This window comes from Engystomops pustulosus, chromosome 6 (assembly GCF_040894005.1).
Source record: "Engystomops pustulosus chromosome 6, aEngPut4.maternal, whole genome shotgun sequence".
Taxonomy (NCBI): Eukaryota; Metazoa; Chordata; class Amphibia; order Anura; family Leptodactylidae; genus Engystomops; species Engystomops pustulosus.
In genome coordinates this window covers 17018761-17039599 of record NC_092416.1, presented here as the reverse complement: position 1 = coordinate 17039599, position 20839 = coordinate 17018761, and the positions used below count along the sequence as shown (strand labels likewise).

At 47.1% G+C, this 20839-nt stretch overlaps 1 protein-coding gene across 4 annotated transcripts in view; it reads left to right on the top strand.

Moving 5' to 3' along the window:
* Positions 1-2015: 2015 nt before the first annotated feature.
* Positions 2016-20839, top strand: part of MAG (myelin associated glycoprotein) — a 94913-nt gene continuing 76089 nt past the window's right edge. For all 4 annotated transcript variants that reach the window (XM_072155040.1, XM_072155037.1, XM_072155041.1 and 1 more), the window contains exon 1: positions 2016-2150. The gene's annotated coding sequence lies outside the window, so the exon portion shown is untranslated. The remainder of the gene's footprint in view (positions 2151-20839) is intronic.

The window sequence follows — 20839 nt, the reverse complement described above, 5'->3', positions numbered from 1 at the left end:
GCCTCAACCTCATATCAGACATCAGGTGGCTGTCAATCAAGATAAAAGCGTTTGGTACTAAAAGAATTAGCACTTGCTGTGTCCAGGACCGCCCAGTGGACACTTACAGCTCTTTTACATATTGTACAGTATAATATGAACTTTTCTCTTTAGATCAATAATGTAAGCAAATATTTTTGGGATTGGAGGCACAGGAAATCATCTTACTTTTGCAAAGCAGCACATGAAAACCTCCCTGTGTGCACAAGGTCTGACCGGGAGATGTATCACAGGACGTGATCGCCTTGTATGATGTAACGGGCAGCTGCAGGCGCCGCGCTCTCTCGCAGTATCACGTGTCTGGATATGTTTGTATTATTCATGGACTGAAAATAACTTCTGATGAATCGTAATATGACGCCTCATCCACCTCTATAACGTCCTCAGGACACCCACAGGATCATCACTCATCTTTCCCAGGACCCCGAATACTATATAACTCTATAGATCACTATGGGGGAATCTGTCATTCATGAAGGGATATAACCAGGACAGGACTGATATTAGCCATAGGATTAGTGCAGATGATTGTAGGACAATGAGTCGTTGTGGGGTCCGGCCGTGTGTATCATACAATCCATTGACAATGTAGCCGCAGCTCTCGCCTAATAATGAGTAATGTTTGTGACTCATAATCCCACCCTTTGTTTAGGTGATTTGAACCCTCGCTGGACCCGGCTGTGACTGACACAACCAGGACAGAGGGACCTGCCCCGGTGTCAGAACATCTTATACCGCAGCAAAGCTTATCCCAAAAATAGAGGGGTTCCCACATAAAAAAAAGTATAGGATGAGGGAAATATAACTCTGTATAACTGTATATATGCTCTAAAGTCTGGGTCTAGAGTCTGGGAAAGCTGAGTGACTAATACTGTAGAAGCCTTAATTGGGGACACCCAGCTTTCCCAGAACCAGTTATAACCGAACAGTGATGGCTTTGGTCAATATCCATCTGTGTATAATTGAAAATTCTATATATTTAGCCACTGGAATGGGAAGTGAGAATCCAGTGGTGCAACCACCATCCATGAGGCGAGTCGAGCTTGTTGCCTCAGGCAGCACCACCTGCAGTAAGATGGGGGAGAGCATCAGGGGATCAGTCACCTAACACCTAAAAAAAGTGACTCCCAATGTCAGCATGGGTATGAGACACTGCATTGAGAACCGACTTAACCGGATATAGCACTGGATGTGATGGAGGGGGCGCCGCTCTGTAGCTCCCCTCAGAAATGTGTTAGAAACTAAGGGTCAATGATATTGATTAAAGGGGGAGAATCCAAAATAATGAAGGAGGAGCCATGGTGAAGGGGGATGGAACTGATCCAGGGGCACTGACTGATATCGGACCACCATAGTGTTATCTGCAACATAGTCTCCTGTCTTTGACCCCAAAGATGGTGGATGATGCTTTTGCTGAAGGTTTAATGCTCCAGGATTAAAAAGATCGGGTCCTGAAATGGGACGACCAAAGAGGGGGGTGCAGCTGCACTGAGATTTCCCGCTGTGAGAGGGGAGAGGTGACACATTAAGTGTCAGAAGAGAATTGGTTACATATAAACATATATCCCCCTAATACATATGATTCGTGTCTAGTGATTTGGAGAACAAGAAACAAAGAAAGAAAGTTTTCAAAAGTATTGGAGCAGATGATCCCCCTGCTCTCCATTCACTGCTATGGGGCTTCCATGATGGCCGCGTCTGCATCCCCCATAGAGGTACAAGATAAGCAGAAGCCTCTGTAATAAGATAAGAATATCCGAGTATTGTGAATTATACACAGAATTAGCCACAGAAATGTCACTTGAAATGTCAAGAAGGTTTTTAGTTGCACATTTGAACATCACTACAAGTACAAGACATAACCCCGGATCTGCCGCACAGGCCAAGGGTTAAAGGCACCAAGTGCAAACTCAACAAAGCTCTTCTTGTCAGGGGTCCGGGGCTGGGTCCGGTGGGACAATCCTCGCTGCTCTGTGGTCACTTGTCCTTTGTTTGGTGCAGAGGGTGGTAGCACTTGGTACTGATGGTGCGGTACCCGGGGGAAGGACACACACAGAGGCACAACTACACTGCCAGAGGATATGACAAGGCGCCCCCAGCCACTCACCCGGGTGAGTACACAGCAAAACCAAATAATCATTACATGAATAATCATTAATAACCAGAAAAATAATAACAGCAACAATTTATAGGATAAAAATAACAATGATAAAAATAATAATAAACCATAACAAAAAAAGAACAAACAAATAAAAATATTAAATAGAACAATAATTATAAATCTAATAATAATATAAAATAAGAAAAAAGTTATAGGAAAAAACTATATAAGTTACTGTTACTACTAGTATTTAAGGATCATATGTTTTCCCATTGAAGAATGATAAAAATATATAAGATTATTATACTATTCATGTTATTATTATGCATTAAATTAAATATATAATGTTTTAAATTATAAATTTTTTTTTTACTGCTACTTGCGTTATTTTTTACCCTCTGTTCATTATTATTATTTTATTTTCTATATTATTACAGTTTTGAGGTATTCTAGTCAGTGCTATATTGCTGTATATTGTTGTATATTATTGTATATTGCTGTATATTGCTGTATATTGTTGTATACTGCTGTATATTGCTGTATATTATTGTATATTGCTGTATATTGCTGTATATTGTGGTTATTATATTGTATATTGCTGTATATTGCTGTATATTGCTGTATATTGTTGTATATTCTTGATCGGTGCTTTGATCTTTGCTGCAGTTTTGTTACAGAAAAAAATATTATTGGCATTATAGATTGTTAAAGTTTATGTCTCTGAATATCAAGGTAAGGGGGAGGCAGGTGAGGAGTGTATGATAACAGGTGATGGCTGTATTACACTCCAGAGACTTATAATCTACTCTGGAGGTGCAGGTCACATGTGGAAAACGTACAGAAATGATCTTCTAGGATGTAAGAAGCCCCAGTGTTCTGTGTGTCAGGAAACATGTCCTCTCATACTCCTTGAGCTGAACATGGACATTAGATAGTTAATGACGCCCTCATTATCCCCCATACACATGCATTCTTGGCTTGGCCTTGCATTCATGTTTCTGTTACAGGAAGGAGGATCAACTGCTGCAAGTCACCTCTGTCACCTTCAGACCCGCCTGTCCCCTACAAATTTCTATTTCCCTTCCAGGATCTTCTGTCCTTCCTCCAGACTACACTGTTCCTCTCCAGATGCCTTTCTCAATCCCATGACATATCTGTCCCATTCCACATCCATCTGTGTCACCCCATAACCCTCCGTCCTCTCCATAGCCCTTTCTCCGCTCCAGACATTTTTGTTTTGCTCCAAACCCCTTTGTCCCACTACAGACCCTTCTGTCCACTCTGGACCCCTCTATTCCACACCACATCCTTCTGATCTGGACCTTTCTTTTTCACTCCAGATCTTTCTACCCTGCCCCATGCCCCTCTGCCCTGCTCCAGACCCCTTTCTACTGCTACAGAACCATCTGTGCCACTCTGAACCTTCAGTCCCTCTCCAGACCCCTCTGTCTTGTTCCACACCATTCTGTCCTGCTCCAGACCACTCTTTGCCACCCCAGACCATTCCTTCCATTCCAGACCCCTTTTCCTCCTCTAGACCCCTCTATCCTGCTCCAGACCCTTCAGTAGCCCTCCAGACCCTTTTGTCCCACTACAGTCCATTCTGTCTCGCTCTAGACCCCTCTATTGCACACCACATTCCTCTGATCTAGACCTTTCTTTTTCACTCCAGATCCCCAAGCAGATACCCTGCTCCAGCCCCCTTTGTCCTGCTCCAGAACCAACTGCCCACTCTGAACCTTCAGTCCTACTCCAGAGCTCTCTGCCCTGCTCCTGTCTCCTTTTCCCATTCCAGACCCCTCTATCCTGCTCCAGACCCCTCTGCTCTGCTCCAGATACTTCTTCCCATTACAGACCCCTTTCTCCTCCTCCAGACCCCTCTATCCTGCTCTAGACCTCTCTGTCCTGCTCCAGATCCTTCTTCCCATTTGAGACCCCTCTGTCCTGCTCTAGACCCCTCGTTCCTGCTCCAGATCCTTCTTCCCATTCCAGACTTCTCTGTTCCCCTCCAGACCCTTCTGTCCCACTACAGTAACTTCTGTCTTGCTCTAGACCTTTCAATTTTGCTCCACATTCTTCTGTCTCAATCTAGACATTCCTTTCCACTCCAGACCCTTCTATCCGGCTCCAGATCCCTCTGTCCTGCTCCAGACCGTTCTGTTCTGCACCAGACCCCTCTGTGCCACTCCAGACTCTTCTTCCAATCTCAGACCCCTTTGTCCTCCTCTAGAACCTTCTATCCTGCTCCAGACCTCTCTGTCCTTCCACAGATCCTTCTACCCATTCGAGACCCCTCTGTCCCACTACAAACCTCTTTGTCCCATTACATACCCCTTTGTCCCCTTCTAGACCCTTCAGTCCCACTACAGTCCCTTCTGTCTTGCTCTAGACCCCTCTGTCCCATTCCAGATCCATGTGTCCTTCTCCAGACCCCTCTCTCCTGCACCAGACTTCTCTGTCATGCACAGCACTACTATGTCCTTTCCCATACTCCTGTCTCTTGCTCCAGATTCCTCTGTCCTTCTCCAGACCTCTCTTTACTGCTCCAGATCCTTCTTCCCTTTCCAGATCCCTCTATCCCACTACAGGCCTCTTTGTCCCGCTTCAGACCCCTCTGCCCCCCACAGACCCTTATGTACCACTACAGTCCCTTCTGTGTTGCTCTAGACCCCTCTGTCCCATTCCAGACCCTTCTGTGTTGTTCTAGACCCCTCTGTCCCATTCCAGACCCTTCTGTCCTGCTCCAGACACCTCTGTCCTACCCAAGACCCCTCTGTCCTGCTCCAGACACCTCTGTCCTACCCAAGGCCCCTCTGTCCTGCTCCAGACACCTCTGTCCTACCCAAGACCCCTCTGTCCTGCTCCAGAATCTTCCGGCTGCTCCAGACCCCCTTTTTCACTCCAAATCCTTTTTTTCCTTACAGATACCACCCGTGTGCTGTTCAGTATTTGGCACTGCCATGGTCATGCCCTCTAATCATACAGGCAATATATTACACACAACATATAATACATGATGACTAGATAATGCTGTTGTCATAGTGATGCCCAGAAACCATTGGCTGTCCTATAGGCACCTGTATAGTTGTAGTTGTTCTGTATAGAATGTTATTGTTACTTCATTGCGTTGTTTATTGTTTACTATTTGTTTGTTATTAATGAAAGGTCATTGCACATGTTACAATGTATCACTGCAAGGGCTTTTGGGTAGAAGGAGGAAGTGGATCCACTGCTTCCCCCTGGTGAAAGTAAAAGGAACTGCATGTGTCCTCCCTAGCAGAAGGACTGTAGTGGTCACCCATACTCTGCAGAGAATCATGGGAGAAAATGAAGCTGGTGTCACATGATCACATATTTTCTTGCTACATTTGATGTCCAGAGCTTTTACACGTCCTTTATCCTGGTATTAAAGTGAGACTGGAGAATTCCTTTAAGAAATGAAAATTCTGCAGGATTAAGATATAGTTATTTGTATCCAATCTTTACTGGAAATAACCTTTCTTGAAGGAATGTGACCCGCCAGTTACTTATCTGTAGTAACGCTGAGTCAGTGAGTCCGCCCACATAGTATGGTATAATGTTCCCAAAAAAGCAGTGAGTAATGGAAGTCTCTTACCCTCCTGACTGCTCCTGATCTTCTCCATAATATGGGAAGCAGTGAGCATCACATGAGAGCTGCTTAAAGGGAAACTATCAGCAGATGCGACCATATGCAGCCAGTGTTATGTATTGTCCCTGGAGAGATGTGTAATCAGACCTTTGTGTATGTTGTTAGTAGCAGCAGGACTGTGCTATATGGATTTATACACCTGGATTTTAGTTTCTTCAAGTGCATTTCGGGCATGTCCTCACACTGCTGTACTCTGTGCTCTGTGCAATGATCCACAGCCAGTGTTAGGTATTGTCCCAGATACATTTCTAATTATATGTGTGTGCTGTTCCAAGCAGCAGAAGTGTGAAAAATGGAATTGTAGCTTTTCTGATTTGGGGCATGTCCTCACACTGCTGTGCTCTTAGCATTTTCAATGAACTGCAGCCAGTGTTATGTATTGTCCCTAGGAAGATCTGTAATCACAAATGTGTGTATGTAGTAGCAGCAGGAATGTGAGATATGCATTTTATGCAAGGATTGTAGTTTCTCCAAGTGCATTCGGGGCATGTCATCACACTGCTGTGCTCTGTGCTCTCTGCACTGACCCACAGCCAGTGTTAGGTATTGTCCCAGATACATTTGTAATGATACCTTTGTATGTGCATGGAAAAATTGATTAAAATTTCAGGATTGTAGTTTTTCGAGTGCATTTAGGGCATATCCTCACACTGCTGTGCTCTTAGCATTTTGGAATGAACTGCAGACAGTGTTTGGCATCGTCCCTGGGGAGATGTGTAATCACAAATATTGTTAGTAGCAGCAGGAATGTGAGATATGGATTTAAATTCCCTAATTTTATCTTCTCCAAGTAAATTTGGGGCATGTCCTAACACTGCTGTGCCTCTAGCTCTCTGCATTGAATTTCTCCACATCTTTTTCAGTTTTCTGTGTGTGACCACTGTAGAAACCTGCTATATCTTTTAGTTGAAGCAGAGTGGAGGAGGTCAATGCACAGAGCACAGCAGTGTGAGGACAAGCGCCAGATTCACTTGGAGAAACTACAATCCTGGCTTAAAAATCCACATCCCACATTCCTGCTGTTACTATATACACACATTTGTGATTACTGATCTCCCCAGGGACAATACATAACACTGGCTGCAGTTCATTGAACATGTGAAGAGCACAGCAGTGTGAGGGCATGCCCCAAATACACTCAAATACACTCAGAATACACTTCTGGACTATAGATCCTTTTTCCACAGTCCTGCTGCTACAACACACACAATCGTAAGATCACACAGATCTCCAGGGACAATACATAACACTAGCTGCAGTTCATTGAACATGTGAAGAGCACAGCAGTGTGAGGGCATGCCCCAAATACACTCAAATACACTCAGAATACACTTCTGGACTATAGATAATTTTTGCACAGTCCTGCTGCTACAACACACACAATCGAAAGATCACACAGATCTCCAGGGACAATACATAACACTGGCTGCAGTTCATTGAACATGCAAAGAGCACAGCAGTGTGAGGGCATGCCCCAAATACACTCAAATACACTTCTGGACTATAGATAATTTTTGCACAGTCCTGCTGCTACAACACACACAATCATATGATCACACAGATCTCCAGGGACAATACATAACACTGGCTGCAGTTCATTGAACATGCAAAGAGCACAGCAGTGTGAGGGCGCATGCCCCAAATACACTCAAATACACTTCTGGACTATAGATAATTTTTGCACAGTCCTGCTGCTACAACACACAATCGTATGATCACACAGATCTCCAGGGACAATACCCAACACTGGCTGTCCTCATAGTCACAGCTTCTGCTCCACTTTTAACCCCCGCAGCCACTTTTCCCACGCCTTCCTTGTCATACAGGTAGCATACGGTTACTGCTGCGTTCACACCTACCGCACCGGTTCTGTAGTATTTACACACACAGGAAACATTGTTGCACCAGGAAGCTTTGGCTTCAAGGGATATTCCAATGTTTTACAAATAAACCTTTATTGTTGTATCACTTTCTAATTGTATCTAATCTGTTTCAAGTTCTTATGAGTTTAACAAGTTCCTTGTTGACATATTTAGGCAGAACACCTCTAGCGCTGACACTACACAGAGCTGGAGGGTTGTTACAGTTGTATCCAGACAAGTCTTAACAATCACTGCAGGAAAAATTTATCAGTCTAGTAGATATTGGATTTCTGGCCGATCCATAGGATAAGTAGTAGGTGTGTGTTGGCTACTGGATGTAAACACGGCGGTTGCTATTCATTTAAAGCAAGCAGAGTAATGAATGGAATGCGGATCTATATATTCGCCTTGTTTTGTCCCAGTAATTAATCGCAGTGATACAAATGTACAAATCGCTACATAATAAACTTCCGATCCGAGTGACTGTTGACGAGTTTCATGCAATTAGCAGAAGCTGAAGTCCCTGGCAGTGGGAGCGACGCTCATTAATTATCCCGTACCACGCTCTGCAGAGCATCGCACCATGTAATGTTTTCTCCTGATGAGAGATTTTTCTTGGCCATGGATTCTGTTTGTAGAGTGACGTCCTATGTGACATATAAACCCTGAGATTATCTCATGAGCCTTTTTCTTCTAAATATCAAAATTGACACAAAAATAGCTATTTTTAGGTCATCGTCACTCCCCCCCCCCCGGCTTCTTCGTGTTGTTTTCCAGGTCCCAGCTCTGTAAGTGTGCTGGCTGCAAATATACGATCAAAATCCATCATGATAAACCAGGGACAATAACTCATATATCCACACACTGTGACTTTGAAAATATTCCGAAATTGTCTTTATCCATGGTCCTTCTTTTTAAAAATCGACTTTTAAAATTATGCTAATAAGCCTGAAGGGCTATAGAGGGTGTTGCCAGAGCCCCTCTGTGCTGTGGTTTCACAGGCACTATGCAGGAGCAGGTCTCCCCCTCCCACTGTGAGATTACAGCAGGAAGAGGGATGGGGGGAAGGTGAGAAAGTGTAACAGCCTGTAAAGCCAGATCACAGAGGAACAAGGATAGCCACTCAGGCTCATTACCATCATTTTAAAAGTTGATTTGAGAAGGAAGGAGGCCATAGATAACATAGTCTTGGTGCCTGGGTTTATGAGATAGATTTTGATGGTAGATTTCGTTTAATAGGCTTTCACATGGCCAGACAGCTGTAATTCACCCATTGTTAAGGCACATTCCTCCCATGGAAAGTGCCTGAGCAATAAGGTACCTATTGCTTTGTTTGCTGCTGTAGTCTGTATTATAAGTGTTGTTCTTTACCTGTATTACACAACTCTGAACCTTCTCTTCCTGACTACTGTATTGACTCTGTATCGTTCCCCTGCCCTGACCTCTAGCTGCCTGAACTGTTCTTACCACAGCTCCGCCTATCCTTCTGGCACGTCTGTAAGTCTCCTTGTCTTGTATGTAGGTAATTATAATCACCAACATAATAATAATTCAGCACTATAGTGTCTTGGGGGCTCAGATGAAAGTCAGATGAACCCACCTTTTCCCGCAAGTTTTGAAAATAAACTTGATTGCTGTACTGTAGTCGGAATATTGTAGTCTGGACCGCCCCCTTTCAACTTTTATTAGTTAATACTGTCTAAAGGACCTTAAATATTCTACAGGCTCAGCTGTCACTAATTATTGTACAGGGATTAAAGGGTGAATACCCAGGGACCACTTAGACCAAATGCTGATTAACCCTTAGTAAGATACATTGACTGCTGGTACTGTGGGTCCACATCCAGTCTTTTTGTATGGAGTCTTCAGATATTCTTGCACTGGATGAGTGCTTGCCATAGGACCACCATCTGTACCACCCCATTCACACACACACACAAATCCCATCTCTGTTGATTACATTTGTACTATTGTTCTCTGCTATCAGCCACTTCAAGCTGTCTTTTGTTTTCTATTTCTAGGTGGGGTACATATTGTAAGATTGTTGTAATATTAAAGGGGGGGGGGCGGTCGATAAAAATTGTTACAATTTGTTACAGTTCAGAATGAGTCATGTGAAGGCATCAGAAGCAGAAGTCTCTTCCCGTTTCTGGTGGTTTGTTACAATGTATCAGTCTGTGATTGTGGTTATTGGTGTCATTTCCTGTATAGGGTTAGGGATTGGTTTTGAGTCACTAGGGTGACACAGACACGGATCTGCTCTCGGCGAAACTTTTCCCTTGGCTGAAAGTGAAACTAACTCTACCTGCCGAGCGAGTCGTCACCAGATAAACAATGCTATCTATTCACAGGGGGAAGTCTCCATGGAGGCCGAGACACCTGAGCCGTCATCACAGGGGACGCTCCAGCTATGAACAACCCCACCATACACCTGAGGGCGTGTCATGTCCATAATGGGGCATTGCATCCTTCACTTAGGGTTTGTCATACACAGTTACAAATTCCCAGCGTGGCAAAGGTGTGAGATAATAACATTTTTATTGTCTTCCTTCATCCACCACTAGAGGGAGCTCTGTAGACCCGCACTGTACACTGCACTCAATCACAGACATGTTTGGTCAGCCCCAGGTGTGTAGAAAGGCACAGCAAGGGGAGACAAAAATGGCGCCTACAGGGTAATAGCGTGACAAATAGAGGCTCAGCCAGTGTGGTTGTGTTAAAGATTAAACTTCAAGGTCGTCACCGTGCAGGATTGTCAGGACTCCATGCAGGATTGTGTGGACTGACTCCATGCAGGATTGTGTGGACTGACTCCATGCAGGATTGTGTGGACTGACTCCATGCAGGATTGTGTGGACTGACTCCATGCAGGACTGTGTGGACTGACTCCATGCAGGATTGTGTGGACTGACTCCATGCAGGATTGTGTGGACTGACTCCATGCAGGATTGTGAGGACTCCATGCAGGATTGTGTGGACTGACTCCGTGCAGGATTGTGTGGACTGACTCCATGCAGGATTGTGTGGACTGACTCCATGCAGGATTGTGTGGACTGACTCCATGCAGGATTGTGTGGACTGACTCCATGCAGGATTGTGAGGACTCCATGCAGGATTGTGTGGACTGACTCCATGCAGGATTGTGAGGACTCCATGCAGGATTGTGTGGACTGACTCCGTGCAGGATTGTGTGGACTCCATGCAGGATTGTGTGGACTGACTCCGTGCAGGATTGTGTGGACTGACTCCGTGCAGGATTGTGTGGACTGACTCCGTGCAGGATTGTGAGGACTCCGTGCAGGATTGTGTGGACTGACTCCATGCAGGATTGTGTGGACTCCGTGCAGAATTGTGTGGACTGACTCCGTGCAGGATTGTGAGGACTCCGTGCAGGATTGTGTGGACTGACTCCGTGCAGGATTGTGTGGACTCCGTGCAGGATTGTGTGGACTGACTCCGTGCAGGATTGTGAGGACTCTGTGCAGGATTGTGAGGACTCCATGCAGGATTGTGTGGACTCCGTGCAGGATTGTGTGGACTCCGTGCAGGATTGTGTGGACTTTGTCTGTAGGCAATGTGTGGTCCGGTTATCTAGATGCTGTATGGGTCCATTTTATACACCCAGTATGGCACTATTATATAGTATGTGTATGGTTCCTTTATGTAGGTGTTATAAAAATTTATACAGTAAGTGCTGTGTGGTATTTTGCTATATGGTCCTGTATTGTTCTGCTATATGGTCCTGTATTGTTCTGCTATATGGTCCTGTATTGTTCTGCTATATGGTCCTGTATTGTTCTGCTATATGGTCCTGTATTGTTCTGCTATATGGTCCTGTATTGTTCTGCTGTCTGGTCCTGCAGTGTTTTGCTATATGGTCCTGTATTGTTCTGCTATATGGTCCTGTATCGTTCTGCTATATGGTCCTGTATAGTACTGCTGTCTGGTCCTGCAGTGTTTTGCTATATGGTCCTGTATAGTACCGCTGTCTGGTCCTGCAGTGTTTTGCTATATGGTCCTGTATGGTACCGCTGTCTGGTCCTGCGGTGTGTTGCTATATGGTCCTGTATGGTACCGCTGTCTGGTCCTGCAGTGTTTTGCTATATGGTGCTGCCTGTGGTGGCTATGTAGCATTATATGACTGTATTATTATTATCGGGCACATGATGACAGTATTATTCCGGATGTATGAAGCAGGTTGTAGAATATCTGGGAGCGGCGGCCTCCGTGTTTTCCTTAGGGGCCTCCGGAGACTGTGATCCAGATGTTGTGTCGGTGCCGCTCCCTGGTCCGGGCTCTGGGATACCAGGACAGGGCGCAGTGAGGACCGGCATAGGGCAGATCATAGAGCCGGGGCCACGCTGTGCGGGGGCCGCATGCTCCACATACCTGCACGTGTTATCTCATGACCAGACATGACAGCGGAGCCAGGTATACAGGGAAATGGGCCAGAAGTATAAGGCACAGACACAATGGGGGTCATCTGCTGCGCCCGCAACCTGCCATACACTAGGAGGGGATCATATCTGGAGATCCTGGCTGATAACAGAGAGCAGTATACACTGTAGTCAGATGTCATGGCTAATCATTGGCTACCATATAGCAGGATAAGTAGAGATGGGGTGACTGTCTCTGTAAGGACAAGAATTTGGCTGGGGGTTAGATACATCCAGAGCTACATCCAGGGGGTTAGATACATCCAGAGCTACATCCAGGGGGTTAGATACATCCAGAGCTACATCCAGGGGGTTAGATACATCCAGAGCTACATCCAGGGCTTAGATACATCCAGAGCTACATCCAGGGGATTAGATACATCCAGAACTACATCCAGGGGGTTAGATACATCCAGAGCTACATCCAGGGGGTTAGATACATTCAGAGCTACATCCAGGGGGTTAGATACATTCAGAACTACATCCAGGGGGTTAGATACATCCAGAGCTACATCCAGGGGCTTAGATACATTCAGAGCTACATCCAGGGGGTTAGATACATCCAGAGCTACATCCAGGGCTTAGATACATCCAGAGCTACATCCAGGGGATTAGATACATCCAGAACTACATCCAGGGGGTTAGATACATCCAGAGCTACATCCAGGGGGTTAGATACATCCAGAGCTACATCCAGGGGGTTAGATACATCCAGAGCTACATCCAGGGGGTTAGATACATTCAGAGTTACTAAATGGGATAAACAAGGAATAAAGAAGAAACCCACAAGAATGATAAGAAGTGAATGAGACAGAAGTCTCCAGCGCCGTGGCGCCCCCTGCAGGTGACATGCAGCACAACAGTCCAGGGGGAATTTATTTCTGGGCAGAGTTTTCCAGTGTAAAGACAATGGCGGCGTCTCCCTGACCTCTCACTACTATTCACTCCAGAGCAGAACTGCAGGTTATGTCTCATACTGAGAGCAGGATATTAGATTGTCAGCTCTGCGGCCGGTGATGTGGACTCATCCTCTAAGTAACATCACTCCCATCATTGTGAGAGCCTGACACTTCCGCCATCACTGTATAGAGTCTGCACCGCGCTGTAGTGTCACAGCCTCATTTACATGGAGAGATGAGAAATCTCCAGATAAAGAAGGAATCCATGGAATAAACAGCCCGGCCGTCCCTGAGCGCCAGCCAGACGCACACGCCAGCGCCGCGACACTAATTATTACATGACGCATCATCATCCTGTCATATGTGTCATCCGCTATTAATGTATTCCCGGACAAGGGCCGGAGACTGATAACACCAGAGCCACGGGTTATATTTGTAGGGACTGCAGCTAATTGGGCCACATCTACTAAGAACAGTGCAGTGTGTGTACTATGTGCAGTGTGTGTACTATGTGCAGTGTCCTGTGTACTATGTGCAGTGTCCTGTGTACTATGTGCAGTGTCCTGTGTACTATGTGCAGTGTCCTGTGTACTATGTGCAGTGTGTGTACTATGTGCAGTGTGTGTACTATGTGCAGTGTGTGTACTATGTGCAGTGTGTGTACTATGTGTAATATTATACTTATCCTGTACTGATCCTGAGTTACATCCTGTATTATGCCCCTGAGCTGCACTCACTATTCTGCTGCTGGTACAGTCACTGTACATACATGACATTACTTATCCTGTACTGATCCTGAGTTACATCCTGTATTATACTGCAGAGGTGCACTCACTATTCTGCTGCTGGTGCAGTCACTGTGTACATACATGACATTACTTATCCTGTACTGATCCTGAGTTACATCCTGTATTATACTCCAGAGCTGCACTCACTATTCTGCTGCTGGTGCAGTCACTGTGTACATACATGACATTACTTATCCTGTACTGATCCTGAGTTACACCCTGTATTATACTCCAGAGCTGCACTCACTATTCTGCTGCTGGTGCAGTCACTGTGTACATACATGACATTACTTATCCTGTACTGATCCTGAGTTACATCCTATATTATACTCCAGAGCTGCACTCACTATTCTGCTGCTGGTGCAGTCACTGTGTACATACATGACATTACTTATCCTGTACTGATCCTGAGTTACATCCAGTATTATACCCCAGAGCTGCACTCACTATTCTGCTGCTGGTGCAGTCACTGTGTACATACATGACATTACTTATCCTGTACTGATCCTGAGTTACATCCAGTATTATACCCCAGAGCTGCACTCACTATTCTGCTGCTGGTGCAGTCACTGTGTACATACATGACATTACTTATCCTGTACTGATCCTGAGCTACATCCTGTGTTATACCACAGAGTTGCACTCACTATTCTGCTGCTGGTGCAGTCACTGTACATACATGACATTACTTATCCTGTACTGATCCTGAGTTACATCCTGTATTATACCCCAGAGCTGTACTCACTATTCTGCTGCTGGTGCAGTCACTGTGTGCATACATGACATTACTTATCCTGTACTGATCCTGAGTTACATCCAGTATTATACCCCAGAGCTGCACTCACTATTCTGCTGCTGGTGCAGTCACTGTGTACATACATGACATTACTTATCCTGTACTGATCCTGAGCTACATCCTGTGTTATACCACAGAGCTGCACTCACTATTCTGCTGCTGGTGCAGTCACTGTACATACATGACATTACTTATCCTGTACTGATCCTGAGTTACATCCTGTATTATACCCCAGAGCTGTACTCACTATTCTGCTGCTGGTGCAGTCACTGTGTACATACATGACATTACTTATCCTGTACTGATCCTGAGTTACATCCTGTATTATACTCCAGAGCTGCACGCACTCACTATTCTGCTGCTGGTGCAGTCACTGTGTACATACATGACATTACTTATCCTGTACTGATCCTGAGTTACATCCTGTAAATCTTTTATTTTATATAAAAATGAAAAACATAACAACCATAAACATAAATCAAGCCATAACTTCTGGCAAAATAAAACAATTATAATAATAACAAAACAATAATACAAACTAAAAGAGTCTTACGGAAATCTCCTGGCCCAGCCACACACACACCACACACTCAGCATAAGAACAAACAAAACCATCACCCAGTCCCACCACCTAATTTTTTTTTTTTTTTTTTTTTTGAAATACACAGCAAAATACACATAAACGAACAAGAAATAAACACAGAAATAACAATGAATATAACTGAAATAACATTAATAACATTAAATAACATTAAATATAGCTAACTAAATCCCACGCCCATCACCCTCCCTCCCCCCCAGACACTGGTCTAACGTCCAAAGTTCGCGTTATATAGTCCAGACCAGTGCCCAGGATCGTACAGTCCAAGTCCCGTCCACCCCCCTCCCAACCTAACACCCTAACACCAACACCCCAAAACCAACCAACCTATAAACACACACAAGAACTATAACTACATATAACTATAAATAAATACACAAAATACAAACACATTAAACAAAACAAATCCAAACCACATAAAGCCCAGGTTCGGTGCCTGCAAGCCCTACATCACTATAACCTCAGATACAAAACAAAAATCTACAGTGCAGCTTCAGCCCAACACCAGGAGAGGAGATGACGGACTAAGGGACACTAAAGGAGAACCCCCTCCAAAGGAGAGAGGCCCTCCCCGTGCCCAGCCCCTCATACTCCAGAGAGCGCACCTTCACCAGGTCACCCAGAATGTTCCTAACCACCTCATCCACCGGGAGGATTTTACGCTGCGTCGACACTAAACACCGTGCGTTCCACGTGTGGTACCTGACCACTACACTGACTAGGAATAACGTGCAGCGGTCCCGGCCACCCAGGCCTCTGAATGCTCCATAGGCCCACTCCGCATAGGAGAGACCGGCCAACCCGGGCCAATGGATGGAAGCGCCCACCCGGTTGTACACCTCTGTGTTAAAGGGGCACTGAAGCAGGAAGTGGTCCATGCTCTCCAGCAGGCCACTGCACTCCTCCCGGGGACAACCCCTTTCCTCAGAGCTCCTACACTTCAGATTGTCCCTCACACACAGCTTTCCATGGAAGCAGCGCCAAGCCAAGTCCCAAAACTTCAAGGGGATCCTGATGGAATTCAAAAGACCTAAACCCACCCCAAGATCCCGACTTGGGCAATCCCTGAGGGCCAGAGGCTTCTGGAAACGGGCAAACAGAACCCTCTTGTCAAGGAGTTTCCTCGACAAGGTCCTGATCTCCCACATTCCCAGACCCCACCGGCGAATCACCTTCAGAACCGGGGTAGCGTAAGCCGGAAGATGCCCATGCGGTGTGCGGAGATCCTTCACTTGTCCTCCTGTCTCCCATTCCTGGAAGAAAGGCCGAAACCATCCCCTGCAGGAGTATACCCACGGAGGAGCCCTCTCTTTCCAGAGGTTTGCAACATTGATCTTAAGAAAGGTATTCACTAGGAACACCACAGGGTTGACCATACACAACCCTCCTTGTCTCCTCGTGCGGTAAGTAACCTCCCTCTTGATAAGGTTCAGCCTATTCCCCCATAACAGCTGGAAGAACAGACTGTAGACCCGAGTCCAGAGGGGTTCCGGCAACATGCACACACTGCCCAGATATATCAGCAATGGGAGCAGGTAAGTTTTGATCAGGTTAACCCTTTCTCTGAGGGTCAAAGACCAACCCTTCCACTGGTCCACCCTCTGAGCGGCGATCTTAAGCCTGCCGTCCCAGTTTTGCATGGGGTAATCCCCCTGGCCAAATTCGATGCCGAGAACTTTGGCAGAGTCTTGGGGCCCTGGAAGAGTGTCCGGGAGATCAAAGCCTGGACCTCCCTCTCCCAGCCAGAGACTCTCACACTTATCCCGGTTGATCTTGGACCCAGAAGCCTCTGAGTAGCGGTCAACTTCTGACATCACCCATTGCGCCTCCCCTCTCGAGGACACAAAAACGGTGACATCATCAGCATACGCTACCACCCTTAGAGTGGCTTCCGGTGCCGCCTGGTCCATCCCGACTCCCACCAACGGCCCACGATCAACCCTCCTAAGGAATGGGTCAATCGCGAACACGTACAGTAGTGGGCTCAGAGGACAACCCTGGCGAACACCAGACCCAACCTCAAAAGAGCGGCCAATCCAACCGTTCACAAGCGGGAAACTCTCTGCCCCTGCGTACAAAACTTTCAGCCAATTGACAAACCCACCCGGCAGGCCATACCTCAGAAGGACAGACCAGAGGTACTCGTGGTTGACCCGATCAAACGCTTTTGCCTGATCCAAGGACAGCAAGTACCCCTTCCAGTTACCAGCCCTGCCCTGCTCCACTGCCTCCCGGACACACAGCACAGCACTAAATGTACTGCGGCCTGGAACAGAGCAGTGCTGGGTCCCCGAAAGGAGCCGGGGTGCAAACTGCACCAGCCGATTAAACAGCACCTTTGCCAAAACCTTTCTGTCCGTATTGAGAAGCGCTATGGGACGCCAGTTCTCAATACGAGATCGGTCCTTACCCTTTGACAGGATGATCAGGGCAGACCTCCTCATTGACTTCGGCAGAGCGCCCGAGGAAAGACACTCATTGAATACCTCAGTCAAGAGGGGAACCAAGGCGTCCTTAAAGGTCTTATAAAACTCGGATGTTAAGCCATCCGGACCCGGCGATTTCTTGAGGGCGAGCCCTTCAATCGCCCGGCTGACTTCCTCTTCCCTAATCATCTCTGTCAAAACATCAAGAGAGGGGTCTACTCCTGGCTCAGGGACAGTTTCAGCCAGGAAAGCCGACATCACATCCCGATCTAGATCCTTCCTGCCCAAGAGGTGCGAGTAGAAGGATCTGACGACCTCCAGAATCCCTGATCTGGACCTTTTCAGGGATCCCGTACTGTCAACCAGTCCTGTGACAACTTTACCATTCACTGACATCTTGCAGTTTCTGTAAGGGTCGGGCGAGCGGTATTTCCCGTAATCCCTCTCAAAAACCAAAGATGCGTGTCTATCGTACTGACACCTCTTCAGCAAGGATTTCACTCTGGAGATGTCCTCACGACTACCTCCAGTCGAGACGAGGTGCTCGAGTTTCCTCCTCAGGCCCTGATACAGGCGGTACCTGTCCAGGCTCCTGAGGCTCGAGAGCTGGCGGAAGAATCTCGCCACCCTTTTCTTGAGCATCTCCCACCACTCTGACTTACTGCCACAAAGGCCCAGCAATGGTACCTGGCTCTGAAGAAAGTCCTCAAAGGATTGTCTGATCTCCGCTTCTTCCAGGAGAGACGAATTGAGCTTCCAGTAGCCTCTTCCCATCCGGGGGGTCTCTGTAACATTCAGAGAAAACAAAATTAAACAGTGGTCGGAGAACTCCACCTCAACAACGGACACTGCTGAAGAGATGGCTTCCTCCTTTAAATAAAACCTGTCTATTCTAGACCTGCAGCTACCCCTATAATAGGTGAACCCCGCGTGGCCTCGGGTGTGCCGGATGTGGACATCCACCAGGCGAGCTTCACTGGCTATGCTATTAAGAGCGACGCTATCATAAGTCAGCTTGTCTCTGGAACCTCCCCTATCTTGGGACCTCGTGACAGCATTGAAGTCCCCTCCAAAGACCACCTGCCGACTTGTAAAAAGGTAGGGCTTGATCCTCATAAAGAGACACTTCCTGTCCCACTTGGACTGGGGACCATAGATGTTAATAAGACGAAGTTCTTGTCCCTTCATGAGGACATCCAGGATCAGGCACCTCCCCATTTCTAACTCAATAACTCGTCGGCATTCTACCGGTGCGGTAAAAAGGACCGCCACTCCACTATACAGCTCGGCCGCAAGAGACCAATAGGAAGGCCCATGTCTCCATTCCCTCTTAGCTTTAAACACGGCCGCCAAATCTGGCAGCCTGGTCTCCTGCAAAAATAAAATGTCGGCTTCAACACGGCCGAGAAAATCAAAGGCCGCAAATCTAGCCGCATCAGATTTAATGCTGGCGACATTAATGGATGCCAGTGTCAACGGAGTGGGGGCCGCCATCATGAGTGATTGAGTTAGACGGCTTTTTTCTTACTACCTCCCTTCCCTCTACTGTCCTCTGAGGATGATCCCTTTTCCCTTTTCCCTTCAGAATTGGGGCAACTTCTTTTTAACGAAATCGAGGTGTCCATGTTATTACTGGCCCCCAAGGACCCACCCGGACCACCCTCTCCTTCGTCCTTGTCTCCTGACTCTGAGTCAGTCTCCCACTCTGAGGACCCAGCTTCCCCAGAGGATAGAGACTCGGCGCCCCCTGCAGGCTGCTCCGCCGCCACCTCCAGAACCCCACCCTCAGCCTCTCCTTCCAAGGAGGCGATCTCATCGAGGGTGAGGAACCGGTTGGAAAGCTCAACCAGAGGGGAGGAAGTTTTCCCTTCCTTAGGTACCTTAGATACGCCGCGCTTTTTCTTTTTCTGCTTGCGCTTATTTTCTAGCCAAATCCTGTTATCCTCATCCATACTCTCATAATGGGAGGACGTGGAGGACATGGCACCTTTCTCGCGCTCCATCCTCCTGACCTCCTCATCCAACTCATCATCCCTCAGGGCCTCAGTAGCATGACCAGCCTCTGAGGAAGGACCAAGGGTCACCCCAGCAACCTGAGGCTTCCCCAGTTCTCTCCCTTTTTGTCTGGCTTCAAGCCGCCTCAACTGAGAAGGTGACTTATTCTTGCTTTTCTTCACAGGCCCCTCAGCTCCTCCACCTCTGCTGGTACCTTCCCCAGCAGAAGCAACCTCATGGCTCTCCTCCACTGGGGTCACAACCGCATTGGCAAAGGAGCGAGGACAACGGCTGAAAGGGTGACCGAGCTCACCACACAGGTTACACCTAATGTCCTTACAGGATGCAGCGAGATGACCTAGCCCACCACACAAAGCGCACTTCTGCACTTGGCAGCTGGCGCTAAAGTGTGTGGGGTCACCGCACCTGTGACAGACCTTCGGCTGCCCCTGGTAGAAAATCAGGATTCTGTCCCGCCCAAGAAAGGCTGAAGAGGGAATGTGGGCGACTGTGCCGCCTGAACACTTCAACTTCATCATGAAGGTCCAGGCCCCAGACCAAATGCCAAATTCATCGCGGTTTTTCTGAGGTACCTGTACAACCTCACCATAACGGCTGAGCCACGTCATGATGTCCATGCAAGAAAGTGACTCGTTACGGGTCAAAACGGTCACCTTCTTGACTGTGTTTTGGCGAGACACTGCTTGCACAGCAAAGTCTCGCCATGCGGGCTCGTTCTTTGCCAGCTCATAATTCGACCAGAAGAGCTCTAAGCCCTCCGGCCGGACAAAGCTGACGTCGAACTCCGGAGTACCATAAGGATGTATCAGGGCAAAGATGTCACTAGCCCTGAAGTTCATCTTCAGGAGGAGCTCCACCACCCTTGACCTGGGTGGGCATGCGTCACTGCCCCTCCAGCGAAGACGAACCACATTCCTACGGGCAGCTCCGGGCCCAGTTGTGGGTAAAGACCATACAGTCTCTCCCCCCTTTTCTCTTGGAAGGCTGCCAGGCCATGCCTGTCTGTCCAGAAGGACAGATCAACCTCTCTTCCCTCTACAGTGATTGACTTTTCCCCTCTCCTGAGAGCCTCCAGAAGACGCCTTTGCAAAACGCTATTCCCAGAGCCAGGAGACAAGGAGTTAACCCCACTTGCCCCAGCGGTGACACTCGCATAGCTCCTTATGGGAGCGGCCACCACTGGGGGTGCAGATGGACCAGCACTC